The sequence below is a fragment of the Jaculus jaculus genome, chromosome 1 (assembly GCF_020740685.1).
Source record: "Jaculus jaculus isolate mJacJac1 chromosome 1, mJacJac1.mat.Y.cur, whole genome shotgun sequence".
In the NCBI taxonomy this organism is placed as follows: Eukaryota; Metazoa; Chordata; class Mammalia; order Rodentia; family Dipodidae; genus Jaculus; species Jaculus jaculus.
Window position 1 is genome coordinate 231,467,969 of NC_059102.1, and position 19,848 is coordinate 231,487,816.

Here is a 19,848-nt window from a genome sequence, read left to right on the forward strand (position 1 = left end):
GAACCTCCTCACTAGCTCCTTGTGCGGTGGACATGTTGGCAGAGTTAAGGTGACAGGCTCTCAGAGTCCCTAACAAGTCAGGTGCAGCCCATGCTTCCTTAATAAACAAACACACAATGATGAAAAGTAGATTTATTCAGTGTGGCCACATCGGGATGAGGAACAAAGAGGCCCAGTTATATGCCTCCTCACCACTCCCTGTCTATCTTCAGGAACCCAACATTAGCTTTAGGATTAAACCAAGAAGCAAAGGTATACAAAATTGCTCTGCAGTCCTGTTTGGTCAAGGTGTGGTCTGTTGTCTCAGCTCCTGTCTCTCCTACAAGGTTATCTGATAAGTTACCAGAACTGTATGGAATCTCTTTGCAGAAGACAGATGCCCCCTTTGGCATCTTCCTTTTCAAGGCATGAGAATCCTGGGGAAACTGCTGATTTCTTGGAGTCTACTGTTTCAATAGTCTGAAGCAAAAAGGAGGGGCACAAGTGTCTCTTTGGACTATCTTCAATTCTGTCAGGGTCATTATAGAAAGAGCTACCAGTATTTTGGTGTCTCCTTTTAAAAAGCACTAATCCCAGTCCAGGTGAGGTGGTGTAAATTTGTAATACAGCAAATTGGGAGGTGGAGGCAGAAGGATCAGAAGTTCAAAGCCAGCTTAGGATACAAACAAACAAAAAAGAGAAAAGAAAATAAAAGAAAAGCAAATAAACAACCCACATGGCACAATCTGGTTTTTCCTAATCTTTCTTTTTCCCTAAAGGAGTCCTTAGCAGCTTCCGCCATGTTAGAGGCCAGAAAGGCCAAAAGGAAGGGGCTGTTCCCTGCCCCACCTCTTTTTCCCTAAAGAAGTTCCTTTTCCTAGAAACCAGACACAAGAATATGATGAACCACAAGGTACCTAGACATCTGATCTGGGCACTGGACTGACCAGCCCATCTACGCATCCAGTCCAGCCTTATTTCTATAAAAAAACCCCAACCTGAATCACCACATGGATTACACATTCAGACCCCTCCAAAACTGAGAGCTTTCTGTTTTACTTGCTTAAGTCTTGCTTAGTGGTATCCCATTTAGGGGAACCCCTCCTGCCACACAAGAGCTCTGTCTTCCCCTTCTTTGCTCTTCTGCTCTTCTTTATTATTATTATTATTATTATTATTATTATTTTGGTATTTTGAGGTAGGGTCCAGACTGACCTGGAATTCACTCTGTAGTCTCAGGGTGGCCTCGAACTCATGGCAATCCTCCTACCTCTGCCTCCCAAGTGCTGGGATTAAAGGTGTGCATCACCATACTCGGCCTTCTTTGCTCTTCTTAAGGTCTATGTTAAAATCTTTCTAAATTTCACCCTCTGGGATCTATGGATTTCAGTCCTTGAACTCATGAGACAAAAATCTGGAGGTCACTGACTCAGTGGAAATTTTGGGTGACCTTGAGTACCCTAATTCCTGAGTAATATATAGCCCAACCAAGAACTGAGAAAAGCTCTGTCACTCTCAAAGACATCTCAAATTACCGTCACTGAGACTTGAGTTCATCCTGAGCTCATGCTCTGATTCTAGACATGTTGGCATGAGGTGTGGCTACACTTGAAGGACAGGAAGTTATCTTGATTGATGCAGGGTAGGAAGAGTATTTGGCGATGTTTTCAGTCCTAGTGGAGGAGAGAGAGATTTTTGTATTTGCACTGGGAGAGGTAGTTGAAGATATCTAGGGCAAGTATTTTTGTAGGACAAATTGACTGAATAGAGGTTAAATGAATCAGATCCCAGAAGGCCCTGAAAACCATGCTCGGAACTTGAGTGTAGACAATTTTGAACTAAAAGAGTAAGTATAGGGCTGGGAAAATGGCTCTGCAGGTAAGAGTACTTACTGCTCAAACATGAGGGCCTGGGATCAATCCCTAGTTCCCACGTCAAAATCTGGTTGTGGCCACACATGTCTTTAACCTCAGTCCTGTGGGGAGTGAGGACAGGAGAAGGGGTGGGGCTCACAGGTCAGTCAGTCTGACAGAAAACAACTGTGCCAGGACAAACAAGTGGAAGAATGATAGAAGAAGGACACCTGACATTCTCCTTGGGCTTCCACATTCATGAGCGTGTGCATCTGCATATATATATATATATATATATATATATACATGCATACATACACACACACACACACACACACACACACACACATATATATATATGTATGTATGTATGTATGTATGTATATATTACACTATACCCCCACACACAAATAAGATGAATACAAAATTCATGACTTAAAAAGAGATTAAGTAGCCAAGCATGGTGGTGCACACCTTTAATCCTCGCACTTAGGAGTTGAGGTAAGGTGATCGCTGAGAGTTCCAGGCAGGCCTGGGCTGCACAGTGAATTCTAGGCCAGACTGGGCTAGAGTGAGATCCTGCCTCAAATAAAGAGTAAGTGTAAAAAACATGTATGTAACACAAAAGCGAAACCTACAACCCAAAGGAAAGGACAAAAGATACTGAGGGAAAAAAGTTTGTAGCCACATGACATTGGGTTAGCAAATTTGTTGTAAAAGAATTCCTGAAACTTATAATGAAAACATTGAAATTAACTAGATAAATGGGCAAAGGACACAAACAGATGATTCACAAAATGAGAAATGCAAAGCAGTGTACAAACATATGGAAAAATGTTCAACTTCCAGTATAATTAAAGATATGCAAATTTAAACAACAGTGAGGAAACCATTCTTTGCCGATGAGATTAGCAAATGTTTGCCAAAATGGTAATAGGGGATTCTGGCAAGAGTGAGCAGAAAGATATCTTTGAGATGTTCAAATCCAGGATGCCAATTGCTTCTGTAACTTGGTGATTCCAATTCTGAAAATTCCCTCAGATGCTGTATTTGCATGTTGTTTGTAATAAGAAAAAACAACCTGAAACAAGGAGGTCGAGGAGCGGGTGAACATGTGGACATACATGCGTGACACCAGGATTGTGGCTCTGGCCATGACGTCTCATAATTTTCAAAGTTACTTTCCGCAAGTTACCTTCTCATAGCTGGCACAAAGCACCCAACCAAAAGCAGCTGATGGAAAGGCAGTTGTTTATTTTGGTTCATAATCTTGTGTGTGTGTGGGGGGGTATGGCACGTGCAGAGGCCTTTAACCCCAATCCAGCAGCATGAGACTGAGCCCAGCCCTGGCATGGGAAAGCTGGCTATAATACTCCAAAGCTGCCCCCAACAACACACTTTCCCCCAGTAAGGTTTCACTTCCCAAATTACCATCAGCTGGGAAACAAGCATTTAAAACACATGAGTTTATGGGGGGGTACCTAATTCAAACCACAACAATTACTCAAGCCTAAGTCGTTATTTTCTCTAAACCTGCATTATAAGAGTCACCTTAATGTTTCATTAATGGCATCACTGGCCAAAATTATAATCCAAGCTAAAAACCCGGGAGCTATTCCAGATTTATTCTTTTTTGTCTGCTTAATCTGTTTCCCTCAACTATTTTCAGTTCCACCTGAGAACATCTCTTGAAAGCATTCTCTCATCCTCCTTCCAGTTGCCATTGCCTTTAGCTGCTCCTCGTTTTCTTGTCTGTCAATTGTTCTAATTATATATGCTATCCAGAGTTCCCTAAATCCTCACCCTAATGACTCTTGACCTTCTGCACATGCTTGTCCTCGAATGGTCACCTTCCATCTTTCCATTTGGCAGATCTTAATTTGATTGATTGATTGATTGTTGTTGTTGTTGTGTGTGTGTTGTGGTGTGTTCACGAACATATATGTGTTCATGCATCACTCCATGCACTCACCCCACAAGTTGTGGCTTGCCTGTGGTGGCTGGAAGGGAACTTAAGATGTTCTGCTCCATTGCTCTTCTGCCCATTCTTACCTGCCCAGGAGTCTCTTGCTGATTCTGGATCTTGCTAGCCCTGGTCAGTCTCTGGTCTATGCTCCTCATGAGATTGGGATTATAGACATGCTAGGTATCAAAGTTGAGCAGTCTTTTAGGCCACCTTGGGACCTCATGTTTGCACAGGAAGTCTTCTTAGCTGTTAAGCTATCTCTCTAGCCCAACTCACTTCTTTTTTGAGGCAGAATTTTACATATTCCAGGCTGACCTTGAACTCAGGATGTATCTGTGGATGGTTGTGAACTTCTGATACTCCTGCTTCTACCTGCCTACCACCATACCTGGTTACACAGTGCTGGGAACCCAGCTTGGCCTTTGTACATGTTAGATAAGCACTGTACTAACTAGGCTACATCCCTAGCCCTTTAAGTTTTCAAAACAAAGATCAAACAAGCCTTCCAGAACAAAGCCTCCTTGGATGGTCCCCAAACAGAAATTGGTCATTCCTTCCTTTTGGCTCTCAGTCTTATTCTTGACATTGATCAATGGTTTTATAATACTGTTTTGAAATTTATTTTCACACTTTCTTCTAATGCAGTGCCTCAGGAGGGGCTGGTGTCCTGTTCATTTTTAAAGTCCTAGGCTAAATGAGATGATACAAATGTCAGGAGCCCTTGAACTCTGTTGGATAGAGGAAAAAAGAGAGACAGAGAGCAAATATGTTTCAGAGTAGACTTTTCCTGCTTAATGGAAACTTGAGATAGTGTAGACAAGAAGGTTTATAGGAGACTTAATTTGTGTAACAGGTAGAATTAATGATCAGAAACTACTTGTAGCAGTTACTTTCTTATTTCTGGAACAAAACACATGACCAGAAGCAGCTGGTAGAAGGAATGGATTTATTTCTGGCTTAGTTTTGAGGGGAAGTTTCATCATGGTGGGGAAAGCACGGCAGGAGAGGCAGCCAGGATTCACATCTCCACATCAGCAGGCAGGAAGGAGAGAGAGTAAGCTACATGCAGCAAGCTGGCCCAGGTCACCATAACCCCATGGCATCCCACAAAAATACACCTCCTTCAGTCTCTCCTTCCCGAAGGTTCCACCAGCAGGGGATCAAGTATGGGGCTTAACCACAAACACAGGAAACTATGGGGGACATTTTGTAATCAAACCATCACACTACTGTTAGAAGCAAGAATCTAATCCAAAGACAGAAGGGAATTTCAAACCATTGAGGATACTCTGTGGGGCTGAATTCTCATACTGGACCAACGAGGTGAAAACTGGGCCTGGGTGACATAATGAGTAACGTGGTTTGTAACCCAGCTCTGCTCTAGGATTGAGGCATCCATTTTTCTAGTTGTAAGAATGTGGCCACCAATGGCTCCCAGTTGAGTCACTTTCTGGAATTGTCTATAGCAAAGAGAGCCACCTTATCTAAGTTCATCCCCTTTGCTCACGCACAGTCTTCATCTGATAACTGACCAATGAGGGGAATCAAGGTCTGTCTCCATTATCTCAAGGCTGTACAACTAAAGCACCGTCCTCGCACCAAGGCTCAGGGTGGAGCCGGTTGAGTGAGACCGTTTCTGCATTTGCAACCAAGTTCGGCTTTCCCACTTATCCGTTTTTTAACTACTTTCTCAAACAGGTGCAGATCCCCAAGCTACTCTCTCATTAGTTCCTGGCATTCTGTGCAGAGAACTAAACTGAGACAAATGATGCTTCAAATGTTTATGTTTCTCTCTCAGTGTTTTCTCTAGGTTTATACACAGCCACCAAGGCCAACTCCATGTGTTTTAAAATCCTTTAATCATTCTGAAATTTTCTCGGTGACCCCAAGGTCACTGGCCAATGGCCTATCTTTTTCATCTGTGACCTAAATGATTTTTTTCCAGAAGATTTTTTGTAACAACTTTTAGTGTGACATTTATTTGAGTAACATATAGAGAGGGCTCTTAAAACATATTTGGCAAGTGAACTAAGAGGTGACAGAGAACTTTTCTGTCCCCTCTTCATTAGCTGACTTTTAAAGGAATATCTGAATTTTCAACTTCCAAGGATGATGCACATGAGTAATTCCAGCTCTCAGGAGGGTGAGGTAGAACAGGAAGCTTCCGAACTCCAGGACAGCCTGAGCTCTGTAGTGCGACTCTGTATCATAGAAACACTTCTGGGCTAGGGAGGTGGCTCAGCAGGCAAGAGCTTTTGCTGTGAAAGTATGAGGGCCTGACTCACTCTCAGTTTGATTCCTGGTACCCACATAAACTGCTGGGCATGGAAATACGTGCTTATGCTGCCAGTCCTGTGGGGAGCAGAGACCAGAGAAATGCTGGGGCTCACTGATCAGCCAGTCTAACCAAAGATGTCAGCTCCGGGTTCAGTGATAGATGGAGGATGAGAAGTGGAATGGTGACAGAGAAAGATGCTCAATGTTCTCCTCTGGTCTCTGCGTACACATGCACAAGGCCTGCGCGTCTCCGCACACACATGCATACACTATACCTACATACACAACACCATACACACACACGCATGCACGCACACACACAGCACTTGTAAGGAATATTTCAACTTAAAAAAGTTAATGGTCAAGATGTGGTTTTCATTCTTAGTTGAATGCAAGAGATGAAAGTCTGTTTACTTCAGATGAGTGAAAAGCTAGGCTTTTGGGAGAGATAGGCAAGGTGTATTTGAAAAATTTCACTCATGGAGCAGGGTTTCAGGTTTAGATTTGGAAGAGCAAAGGCTGGCATGGTCACACATGCCAGTCCTGTGGTGTGTGCCTTGAATGGCTCCTTCCTTACAACCTCCTGCCCTTGCTTTGAGCATGTGGGTGGCCATGGTGTTTGCCCTGGGAGGGAGACACAGTCTGTGGGAAGGTCAGTATCTACAGATCCCAGTTAAGACACCACTTCTCTTTCTTTCTCATTAGAATTGACATCTGTTCTTGCTTTCCAGTCCTTCCTGGGACTAGGACCTCATTTTTGACCCTCAGTCCCAGCATAAATCCTTCTCTTGGGCTGGGGAGATTGCTCAGTGGATAAAGCACTCATTGCTCATGCTGGAGTACACGTGTCTGATGCCCCCGCCCCGTGCAGACCCTATATAGAAAGTGGGAAGCCCTTGTGGGCTTCTGTAATGCCAGCACATGGAAGCTGATGCTGAAGGCAATATGGGAGGCAGAGACAGAAGTTTATGGAAGCTTGTGGTGAATGCAAAGAACCACAAAGAACAACAGCAGAACAAGATCACAGAGTGAGGCACTGTGCCTTAAATGAGACAGAAAGGAAGAGGAATGACCTGAAAGTTGTCCTCTGACATGCAGATGTATTTGCCTGCACTCCCCCACGTGCATGCACACACAAATACCAAATAAAAAGAAAACTTTCTCTCTATACTCTCTACAACTTGTAAGTCTTCACTCAGATTCATCCTCATCCTAGGGTATGTCATTCCTCAAAGACCTGCTTTTTAAAAATTTGTGAGTTCCTTTGCCAGATAGACATGGCAATCATGGATATGACTGACTGCTAGGAGAAATATTTTCTCCCCGATCCTTTCCTCTAAGCAAGCGAACAAGTATGCTGGCATTAGCATCTGTTATCAACTACTTCCGCACTAAACAGTTGCCATCTTGCTAAGTCCCTGATGATTAGATGTGGATTCCAATTCACCTTGCTAATCAATTCAGATCAAGACTGTGCCCCCCCCACACACAAATAAAAAAGCAGTATTCTTTCATTCTGGTGGAGAGTCATTCAGACACTTAAAAGTATTTAGGAGTATAGTGGAATATCATCCTGTTATCTTTAGCGTAGGAACATTTCTTGGCCAAACTCTGTTTCTAAATTGTATTACTTTTCAGAGGAAGAAAAAAAAATACAATGTGCATGGAAACATGTAGATAGTACTGCTGTCTGATTCATCTGTGAAGCCCCAGCACCTAGCCTGGTTTCTGGCAAATTATATATACCCAGTGGTTATGATCCTAAATTAAATCGTCATGCACTCTTATAGTGTGCTAGTCAATTCAGGAGCTCACAGGGATGGCTTAAATAGATTTCAATACATTTTCATGTACAATGATGCTTACCCCATGTGCTGTAACCAACTTTCTAAGAATGGAAGTTGTCCAAGATCACATAATAGTAGGCAAGAAATCAGATTTTGAATTTAGCAATATTTGCTTCCAAAGTTTGGTGGTCCATTCTTCTCATCTATTTTCATGAGTTGCCCTTGGTAACTGTCTGTCCTCTGGTACAACATGCATGTTCTTGTCTGAAACACTTCTGCCTGCTTTCACACAGTGCACCTACTTTGATGCTGTCACTGCCTGTCCTAGTGGGATTAGAAAACGAGGTTTTAATCAGCAGATGACAGTAAAGATGCTACCATTGAGGACGTTTGCATTTTAAATGAAGAACCTGAAGGGTTGGCATTTAAATTACTGAAGTATGTCAGCAGCCTGGAGGATCTTTGAGACATATTTATAAGATCAGGATGGCGAGATGGCTCAGTGGCTAAAAGCAATTCCTGTGCAAACAAAGAGGGCCTCAGAGACCACTTGAAGTCAATTCCCTAGACCCACATAAACAGCTGAGTGTGGCCATGCAGGTCTGTAACCCTAGTGTTGTGGTGAGCAGAGATCTGAGAATCTCAGAGCTTTGTGGAAAAATGACAAGCGCGGGGATCAGTAAGAGGCTCCAGCTCCCTAAGAATGGGCAGGTAGGTGAGTGACAACACACGACATTCCTTCTGGCCACCACAGGTGAGAGCACCGCCTGCAGGCAAGCCCTCAGGGCACTGCATGGGCACATGAATGTGCATACGCCCACCACACACACCACACCCCATACACACATACCTCATCATACAATGACTAAATTGTAAAAAGGAAAAAGGGAAGCCGGGCATGGTGGAGCACGCCTTTAATCCCAGCACTTGGGAGGCAGAGGTAAGAGGATCACTGTGAGTTCGAGGCCACCCTGAGACTACAGAGTGAATTCCAGGCCAGCCTGGGCTAGAGTGAGACCCTACCTCAAAAACCCAAAATCAAAAAAAAAAAAAAAAAAAAGAAAAAAAAGAAAAAAGAAAAGAAAGAAAAAGGGGGGCTGGAGAGATGGCTTAGCGGTTAAGCGCTTGCCTGTGAAGCCTAAGGACCCCGGTTCAAGGCTCAATTCCCCAGGACCCACGTTAGCCAGATGCACAAGTGGGCAGACGCGTCTGGAGTTCGTTTGCAGAGGCTGGAAGCCCTGGCGCGCCCATTCTCTCTCTCTCCCTCTATCTGTCTTTCTCTCTGTGTCTGTCGCTCTCAAATAAATAAATTAAAAAAAAAAAAGAAAGAAAGAAAAAGGGAAAAAAACCACCATATGAGATCATACTTCTTGACTTCAAATCCTTTAACTGCCTTCCCATTCCATAGGATACAATTCAAGTTACGTCATGGTTTACCAGGCCCTCTGTGATCAGTGGTCACCAAACTCCATGGCTACGCCTTGTACCACTCATCTCTTCAGTGTTTTTTGTCTTTGGTCATTGTCTTTCTCTTTCAGCAGGAGGTCAACCCATGGTGGCGGAAATCTTGTCTGCATTATCCACTGCCTTTCTTAGGCTGCTCTGCCCTGAGGCTGGCACTGTTGTGTTCATTAAATATCTGTGAAAACAATGAATGTCTTCAAGGGTGAAACTCAGGTCTTTGTAGAAAAAGAACGGAGGAGAGAGAAACTCTGGTGAACAGAAAACACCTCTGGAGGTAGCTCATCTCTCTTCTGTTGCCCGCAGCTTTCCCCCTTGCTGACCTGCAGCCGTGCTTGGGAGTCCGGGACGCTCCCTGACAGGTGCTTGGGTGGAGCCGCCTAACCAAGTGACTGCGTGACTGTAGGACTCTTCTTTGGGTCACATGCAATGAACTGATTTTGGCTCTGAGTTAAATTGAGAAAGCAGGAAGAGAAGTTCTGCGCTACACTGTTGGGAAGTTAAGTTGCTGTGTGCACCCTGTCCCTGAAGGGCTGTGGATTCCAGTGCGCAACACATGGTAGAGGGGAATAAAACTCTCATCTAGTCCTACCACAGCTAGAGGCGTAGAGACATGAGGGAAGGTATTTCAGTAACTGCCTGGATCAACTAATCACTCTCTGGCCATTTGAATGAAACATGCTGTGTTAATTGACACATTTCTTCCAAGTTGGTTTCAAACTTCTTGCTTCTTGTTTGCCTTCCCTTCCATGGGAGGAATTTTTCAATTCAATTGAGCAGCGCATTGTTTGTGGTGCTGAAACCATTTTTCTTCCAGCAAGCAATTGAGCGGAAATATGTTTCTACAGTCCTCCACCTCTTTGATGCTATGGGGAGATTTATTGGTCTCAAAACTCTCTTCACATAGATCTTATACTGTGTTCCTGAGAGTTTTTCAAACTGCATAGGGAAGTCATTCTCTCCCCTCATTTGATAGGTTAAAAATCCCTGGCGCAAGTTTAAAAACCACTACTCTGATCAAAGTTTTCTCCTTTCCATAAATACTTCTTAATTTTTTTTAACACATGTAAGCAGAAATGTGTATATTTTGGAACTTTTGAAGGTAGGTAAAGAGTGATTAAAAGAACAAGACTTCATGTTTTCACAACTATATAGAGCTACTAACATTTTAATAAATATGTTTGGGTACAGATACATACATAGAAGACATGGATAACAAGATGTATATGTTTAAAGATTTTGGTCTACATGTTAATAAGTATACTTCTGTATAATTTGAAGTACGATAGCACATAGTTGTATTTGTGCCATGACTTATATTTTGTCCAGAAAAACGACTCACTGTATCTTTTTCTTGGTGAGTGAGTGTATTAGGGATATAGCAAGCACAAGTAACGGAAATGGCAAGCGGCAGAGTAGAACGTCAATCTGGACATTATCATCGCCCAGCACAAGTGGCTGGAGGAGCCCCACCGAGAAGTGGAAGAAAGCAGTGGCAAGCACCGGATCACTACAGAATACCAGATGATGGGCCAGGAGGTTGGCACTTCGAGCATCTAGCAGAAAGGACTGGAGACCCCTCATGGTACAGTGAGCTGGAGTTTGATCAAGGCTCTCCAGCAGAGGGTCTTCCCTTAAGTGAATCTTCCAGTTAGCCATTCCCACCACAGGCATTTTTTCCTTTTTTTTTTTAAATATAAAACTATTTATTTATGTCCATGTAATGGACACATAAGGGCCACATACGCATCACTTTGCATCAGACAGGGAATTGAACCTGGGGTGATAGGCTGGCAAGCTTTGCAAGCAAGTGCCTTTAACCACTGAGCCATCCATTCAGTGCCCTCCCACTACAGACATTTTTATACCATGGGATAAGCAACAGTGACCTCTATTCAAGTCTTAAGAATTAGGGATGTGGGCACCAGACAGCCTGGGAACTGATTAACCGCCTATTTTTCTCAAGGACATAATGTTTTCAACCTCTGGTTTGTAAATATGCTTGCATCTGAGACGGGGGGTTGGGGGTTACCCCATTGCCTGAGCCAGCTGTCAACAAGCTGTAACAGCATATGCCAATCTACTAGCACACTTTATATTACAATTTATGACCTTTTTTGTGGCTGGTCACATAGATCACTTCTAATGCTTTTTTTGGTTATAAACTATTATATAATAAGAACTTCTGTGGCTAAATTTTCATGCACATTTACATTATTTCTTCTAGACACCTCTTGGAATTGGAATCACTGGCCCACACAATTTAAGGTCTTTTGACCCAAGATGCTAAATAGATCAGTTTGTGTCCCAATAGCAGCCCATTTTCATTTACTCTATTATAATTTTAAAACATATTTTCTCTTTTTTAATTATTTTATTTATTAGAGAGAGAGAAAGGAAGTAGATAGATAGTGAGAGTGGGCGCAATAGGGCCTTCAGCCACTGTAAATGAACTCCAGACACATGCATCACCTTGTGCATCTGGCTTATGTGGATCCTGGGGAATCAAACCTGGGTCCTTTGGCTTCATAGCCAAATGCCTTAACTGCTAACCACTCCTAAAACATATTTTCTCATTTGTGGGTGGAATTGCTATTCTGCTATTTAAGTTTGCCTTTCTTTTTTATATTTTATTTTTATTTATTTATTTGAGAGAGACAGAGTCAGACAGAGGGAAAGAGGAAAGAGAGAATGGGCACACCAGGCATCCAGCCACTGTAAATGAACTCCAGACACATGCACCACCTTGTACATCTGGCTTACGTGGGTCCTGGAGAATCAAACCTGGGTCCTTTGACTTCACAGACAAACACTTTAGCCACTAACCAGCCCTAAAACATATTTTCCTCATTTGTGGGTGGAATTGCTATTCTGCTATTTAATTTTGCCTTTCTTTTCTTTTTCTTTTTCTTTTTTTTTATATTGTTGTGCCAAGACCCTTGACCAGGAGCCAAGTTGCCTGGTCACCCAGGAGTCATCCAGAGAACCGCCACAGAAGCCAAGACACTCGAATGTAAAAAGCAACAGGTTTCTTTATTGCAAACCTAGGCCTGGGCTCCGTCCCCACAGTCCGGCACAGCGGTAGTGAGGGAGAGAGCCCAGACCCTCAGAGGAAAGGGGTTTATGAAGGAAAGTTTGCATCATATTGTGGCTTTTAAAATGATTGGTTCTGGGCTGGAGAGATGGCTTAGCGGTTAAGCGCTTGCCTGTGAAGCCTAAGGACCCCGGTTCGAGGCTCGGTTCCCCAGGTCCCATGTTAGCCAGATGCACAAGGGGGCGCACTGCGTCTGGAGTTCGTTTGCAGAGGCTGGAAGCCCTGGTGCGCCCATTCTCTCTCTTTTCCTCTATCTGTCTTTCTCTCTGTGTCTGTCACTCTCAAATAAATAAATAAAAAATTTAAAAAAAAACACAAAAAACAATTGGTTCTAAGAGGGCACACTTGGGAATTTCAGAGAAGGTGCGCATGGGAACTCCAGCCTACTTATCTTAGGTCAGTAACTTGTTTGCAGAACCTATCTTTTGCACGAGCTGTTTGCAGAGCTATCTTTTGCAAGAGGCCAGGGCCTCTGCGGCTAGGTATGCCTGGAATGTCCTTGGGTGGAGGTTTCCCAGGAATCGGTGTGTGTGGGGGGGGGAGGGGTCACTATAGCTAAGCAAGCACGGATACAGAAGCAAAAATAGCACATTAGTCAGCTAGTTGCTCATCTGAGTCAAAATGGCTGTCTGATTTCAAATGGCAGCACCAATGTCCAGCCACTAAGCGAGGTCACAGAAGCCAGATGCAGCACGTTACTTCTCCTTGGTCTCTCAATAATTTATTTTTATTTATTTATTTGAGAGAGACAGATTCAGACTGAAGGAGAGAGGAGAGAGAAAATGGTCACACCAGGACATCCCGCCACTGTGAACGAACTCCAGACACATACGCCATCTGGTGCATCTAGCTTACATGGGTCCTGGGGAATTGAACCTGGGTCCTTTGCAGCCAAACACCTTAACTGGTAAGCCATCTCTATAGCCCTTATGTTTGCCTTTCTTATATTACTAGTGATATTGGATATTTTCCAAGTATTTTTAATGGTTGGAATCTTTCTTTAACTCTTTTCTCATGACCTTTGCCTATTTTTTTGAGATTTTTTTTTTTTTTTTTTGCCTTCATTGATGAGAGTTGAGGTCTTCTGACATTAAGCCCATGCCCTTTCTTTGCCCTGCCATGGCACATTTGTCAATAAGGTAAGTGCATGTTCATAACTGGTCCTTAGGCTCTCACTGTCTAGGCCCCTTTCTTTTCAGGCTTCCCGTGCTGTCCCAACTCTAGTTGTGATGAGTTGGATGTCTGTGTTTCTTAGATTATTACACACTATTCTATCCAATCCTATAACATTCCGGGAAGTAGATGGGGCAAACACACAGAGTCTATATTATAGAGGAAACCAAAGCATATTGAAACTGAGGGACTGTGGTGGTTTACATCAGATGTCCCCATAGACTCATGTGTTTTGAATGCTTGCTCCCAGCTGATGGCAATGTGGATGCGAGGTGGTACCTTGCTGGAAGAAGTGTGTTGCTGGGGTGGGTTTAGGCATGTAGTACCCAGACCCCCTTGCCAGAATTCAGCTCACTCTCTTGCTGCCTGCTGTGGCAGAGGGGACGTCCAGTCTCTGCTCATGTCATACTTTCTTCTGCCATCATAAAGCTTCCTCCCCAAACTACAAGCCAGTACAACTTTTCTCTCATCAGCTGCTGTTGGCTGGGTGCTCTATCTAAGCAGCACAAAGGTAACTACAATAGGGCCTCAACCAAGATCACAGACTGGTACCTAAGCCATGGTGTTGCAGTCAGGTTCACATTGCTGGCAGAAATCACCCGGCCAAGAGCAGCTTGTGGGGAAAAATAAGGGTTTATTTTGACTTACAGACTCAAGGGGCTGCTCCATGTTGGCAGGGAAAAAGGATGGCATGGGCAGAGGGTGACATCACCTCCTGGCCAACATCAGATGGACAATAGTAACATGAGAGTGTGCCAAATACTGGCAAGGGTAAACTGGCTATAACACCCACAAGCCTGCCCCAAATAATACACTTCCTCCAAGAGGCTTTATTTCCCAAATCTCCATCAGCTGGAAACCTAGCATTCAGAACACCTAAGTTTATGGGGACACCTGAATCAAACCACCACATATGGCAAATCTTGTCCCAGGATCTCTCAGGAACCTTCTAGGAAAGGTATCTGATAAGTTAATTGCACTGGAGTTTAATGACTCTCGTAAGTTATTATCTTTTCCATAGTTATTTGCATTTAAATGGAGGAGCCTGAGGCAGTTGCTACTTTAATGTGCCCTGTCATCAGGGAAAGAACTATTTTAGGGTCTGCAGTCTACTCACCCCTTAAATAATGCTGTGTAAGCCCACCTGCTCCATCTAAGAGTGATCCTGTACTTCTCAATACGGGTGACTCAGACCACCAACATGACCATCTGAATATGCACAATAGAAGGCCAAAAGCAGAGGGAAAATGCGGGCCATTTACTTTCTCATTTTTGTCTTCTGTGCAGAAACTTGTTTTTCCATTTTCTTCACAAAATTACTCAGAGCCACTATTCCCTTTTCTCTGATGTTAGTGAGTTACTAAGCGCCTCTTAGAAGTGTTCTCTGAACACTCAGAAGAATAATAATAGGTTAGCTAGTCAGCCCCAGAACACTGAGCATGAATTCATGTTTCTGTTGCTCATAGCTCCCTTGGCCCACAGACCATGCACCCAGAGTGGACCCCTTGCTTCTTCCTGCTCACAGCAGATGATGGCAGCTCTGGCCACTTCTCTGGTGCTGTTTTTGTGTGTGGGGACATTTCTTATTGTGTAGAATCACTAAGGTGTATCAAACATCTTCAGGGCACAATCCCGTCACATTTGATATTTATTCTCCACCATCATCATTGCCTTAGTTTTCTCCCTAATAGCTTCCACTTATAATGACTCTGTGTATCTTATGAAAGAGAAGGCTTTGCAACTATGTGTAATTTTAGTGAGCAAGCACCTTTAACCACTGAACAATCTCCCCAGGTCTATTTGTGTATTTTTTTTCTGAATCTTTTTCAGTATTTTTCTAGTGTGTTTTTAATAACTACTAATGTAAATCACTTATTTCAGTGATTGTCTAGTATCATTACTATGTACCCTTTGTCTAGCTTTTTATTGGTTGTTGAATACTTTTCTGTAGATCTTTTTGGGCTACTTTGTGTGGAATTAGCACAGTGATATAGGAATCTTGAGGCTTGATTGCAGACTGATACAGTACAGCATTGTGACTTTTTCTCTTCCTGTAATGTAAGAATTGGCTCATTGTTAACTCTACATTGGCTGATGATTGCCAGAAAGAAGACCCACAGATAAAACCATAGTTTTATCATTCCATGGTCAAGGTAAGTAAGGATTAGTAATGGTCTCAGATTTCCAGAGGCATCAGATAATCACTGCTAATAACAGCGTGTGTGTGTGTGTGTGTATGTTTAAACATCAGGTTGGGTTATATGAATTAGGACCAATAGTAACTCAAACTGGACCTTTTCAAGGTCCACAGAGTTTTTTTTTTTAATCTATCAAATGGTAGGTAACAATAATCATGCTTTATAAAGAGTGGAAGTCAAGCTTAAAATGAATGGACTTTGAAAAGATAGTTCCAGACCAATAAAGATACTATTTATTGGAGTAAATGGGCTCAAACAAGGACCCGGAGTACATAGGAGGCTGGATAACTAAGATGTCAGGATGTGTAGCTGTGAGACTCTATACATCTTTGAATAAAATGTTTCAGAAGCTAGAATGACAGGTGCCTGAAAATTGATTTTTTGAAACATCATTTTTCAAAGAAGAAAGGAGCTCATACCCAGGTGTGATGACTCATTCCTGTAATTTCAGAACTTGAATGATTGCTGCAAATTTGAGGCCAACCTGGGTTACATCCATAAGTTCCCTACCAGCTTTGGCTATACGGTTAGTCTCTGTCCCAACAAACTAATAAAATAATGATGATGATGATAATAATACTAGCTCATAATTTACATCACAGAAGAGCATTTCCAGTTCCTCGGTGCCTCAGGCTATTTTACACTTGTGGGCAGGACTGGTGGCAGAAATGCCTAGATGAGAGGTCAGTGGGAGCACTAGTCTTGTAGCAGGCAGCTGTTTCTGCTGGAACCAGCACTGTACTTTCCATCTTGTCAGAAACAATGTGTTATTTTGGTAACTCTTTATTTCCCACACTGAAGCTTCCCATGTAATTATGGAGTTCAATTAAATACTCTGTGTTGCATAATTACTCAGCTGTCTGCTTCTATGGAAGCTATGAAAATAAATGATCATGAAAGCCCATGGTGAAAGCTTCTATCTAAATAGTAGACCCAGCTGTCTACTCACCTGACAGTGTGTTGGACAAAACAAAATCTAAATGTTTTGTTTTGTTCTTCTACCTGCTATATACATGAATGTATTTAACATTAATGCAAGCAAAGCAAACTGTCCCAGTTGACTTTTTTTTTTTCAGCTATAGTTTCTCATTCTAGTTTGTGAAAGTATCAAATAAAATCTCTCTCTGGCATGAAAAAAAATGGAGTGATGGATGAGTCGGGGTCCCAACATGATCCATAAGCTGAGCTTAAGTAACTTGTGCTTGGAGCAGCTGGAGAATCCTGCTGTAGCTCTGCATTGGAGTCATCTTTTTGGGTGGAGGAGAGAAAATAATAGTGAAGCACACTCAAGGAGAGCACAGGCTTTGCTTTTTATGCACATCTCTATTTGCCAGGATTCTTTGGTTTGCAAGTGACAGAAACCCACTTCTATCTAGCTTAAGCAAAGAACAGGATTTCTTGGTACAATACTGGGCTACCTTGGAGAATATACATGAACTATGGGAATGCATGAAGACCAAAGGCTGTAACCAGCAATGGATGATACAGATACACTCTATCTGTTCATCCATCTCTTGGTTCTGTTTTGTTCTTGATCTTGATGTCACTGTTTTTGTAGTAGACATGCTTTCTCCATTTGGCAGTAATCATAATTACTGGAAACTCTGTCTGTATGTTCAATTAAAGAAAAAAGGGAATCTTCCATTTTAGCTCTATTAAGAAAATTTTTTTAAAATGCAGTAACCCCATGAATGACCTAGATTGTGTCAAAATCTCCCCACCCATTGAATCTTGAAAAATAAGTAAAGATATTAAGATTTCCCCCTGCCCCAGGTCATATACCAAACCCTGTGCAGGGAGCAAGGTTTGTGACCAGAATAAGGTGCAAACAGGGTTGGGGACAGCATGCTGGGTGGATGACAATGGCATTGGTGTGCCTAGATGTGACTTATTGCAAACATTAAATACATAAGGCCCAAGAAAATAACCCCAGAATGTACCAAGATGAGAATATTTTATGTAAAATTGGGCTCCTTCTGGCTCCCTGGTCTGGGTTCGCTGTGCCAGTCTGTTGTGGGCAAGTGCATGGTGTAAAATGTGCAGGCTAGACCCTTGTTTTCTGGTTCCTCCCAGTTCCCTGGTCCATGTTCCCTGGGCCTGACTGTGTGGGCAGGCATGGCATGGAGTGACTAGGCCAGATTACTGCTCCTTGGCTCCTCCCAGTCCCCTGGTCCTGGTAGGTCCCATTGTGCCTTGCTTGGGGAGGCCTGTTTCCTGTGTGAGTTGTGAAATCAGGCCTTTTGCTTTGGTATCCTGACTGGCTACTGGGTACCAATATCCCTGTTTACCTGAGTCAGAGGGTGCAAGGAAAAAGGACAAAACTTGCTTCTTCCTCAATAAAATAAAGTGTCTCCCTATGATGGATAGAGAGACAACAATGCAGAAAAGCCAATGAAAGTAAGAAAACTGACAGATCTCCACCAAGGATGCCTAGTCCTACAATGGAAGCCTCCAGTGAAATCATAGAGAAGTAAACAGAAATCCATTCCCAACAACCAATGAGACCCTGATCAAAATAAGATAAAATAAATCACTGAGCTGGAAGCAAACCATCAAAGAACTAACATTCTTATCAATGAAATTGAACAGAATCATCTCCTAGAGCATTCAGATTTTGACAATAGGCTCAACTTGATTGAAGAAAATGTTAGAACCATCAAAAGAGATATGAACGAGTTGAAGGTGAGTCAAGAAATGGAATATCTCAACAACCGGCTGATTAAGCTTAATGAAGACTTGATCAAATGCAAGAATGAACTGCGGGAAGCATCAAGAAGTTGATTGATATCGTACCTCAAAAAAAAAAATGGATAAAATGCAAAATATCACAACAGAAAACAAAATCATTGAAGAAAAATTCCCAAATCTCTCAAAAGAGAGGCCTATCCAGATACTAGAAGCCCACAGAACACCAAACAGACAAGACCAAAGAAGAAACTCTCCAAGACACATTATAGTTAAAACTCTTAACAATGAAAAGAAAGAGTGTTAAAAGTAGCAAGAAAGAAGAAATTCACAACATACAAAGGCAATCCCATTAGAATTGCATCAGATAAGGAAATCCTAAAAGCTAGAAGAAGGGCCTAGGATGGAACACTTCCAAGTCTAAAAATCTATTGCTTCCAACCCAAGCTACTCTACCCAACAAAAGTACTCCTCATAATAGATGGCGAAAGAAAAACTTTCCATGAAAAAAAGTCAACTCTATAATTATATGAACACAAAGCCAAACCTACAGAGAAAATTTGAGGGAATACTCCACACAGAACAGTCAAACAACCAATCTCAAGAGCCAACAAGAAGATCACAATAGCCAAAATTGACCAGGCTCAAAATAGTACAAAACAAAAGAAAGCACCAAACCCCATAAAACACCTCATCATGGCAGGGGTTAATTCGAACCTCACAGGTATAAAGTTAAATATTACTGGTCTTAACTCATCAAAATACACAGGTTATCAGGGTGGGTCAAAAAACTGGATACTTCTATCTTTTGTCTTAAAGAAATCAACCTCACCACTAAAGATACACACCTCCTCAGGGTGAAAAGTTGGAAAATGATAATCCAAGCAAATGGAAATAAGAATCAAGCAGATACTGCTATATTAATATCTGATAAAATAGACTTCAGACCAAAAGTAATCAAAAAGGTCAAAGAAGGCCACTTCTTACTCATCAAGGGAATGATCCAACATGAGCACATCACAATCATAAATATATATGCAAATACAGGGGTACCACAGTTTATAAAACAAAATCTTCTCAACAATAAGACAGAAATAAACACTTCAATACTCCACTATCATCAATAGACAGATCATCCAAGCAGAAAATGAATAGGGAAATAATAGAGCTCAGCATCATAGATCAACTAGGCCTAACAGATATCTAGAGAAATTTCCACCCCAACTCTATAGAATGCACATTCTTCTCACCAGCCCATGGAACCTTCTCCTAGATTGATCATATATTAGGCCATAAAGTCAGGAAAATTAAAGTAACTTCCTGCATCAAGAGACACATCAAGAACTTCACCATCTCTGGAGACAAAACAGCACAC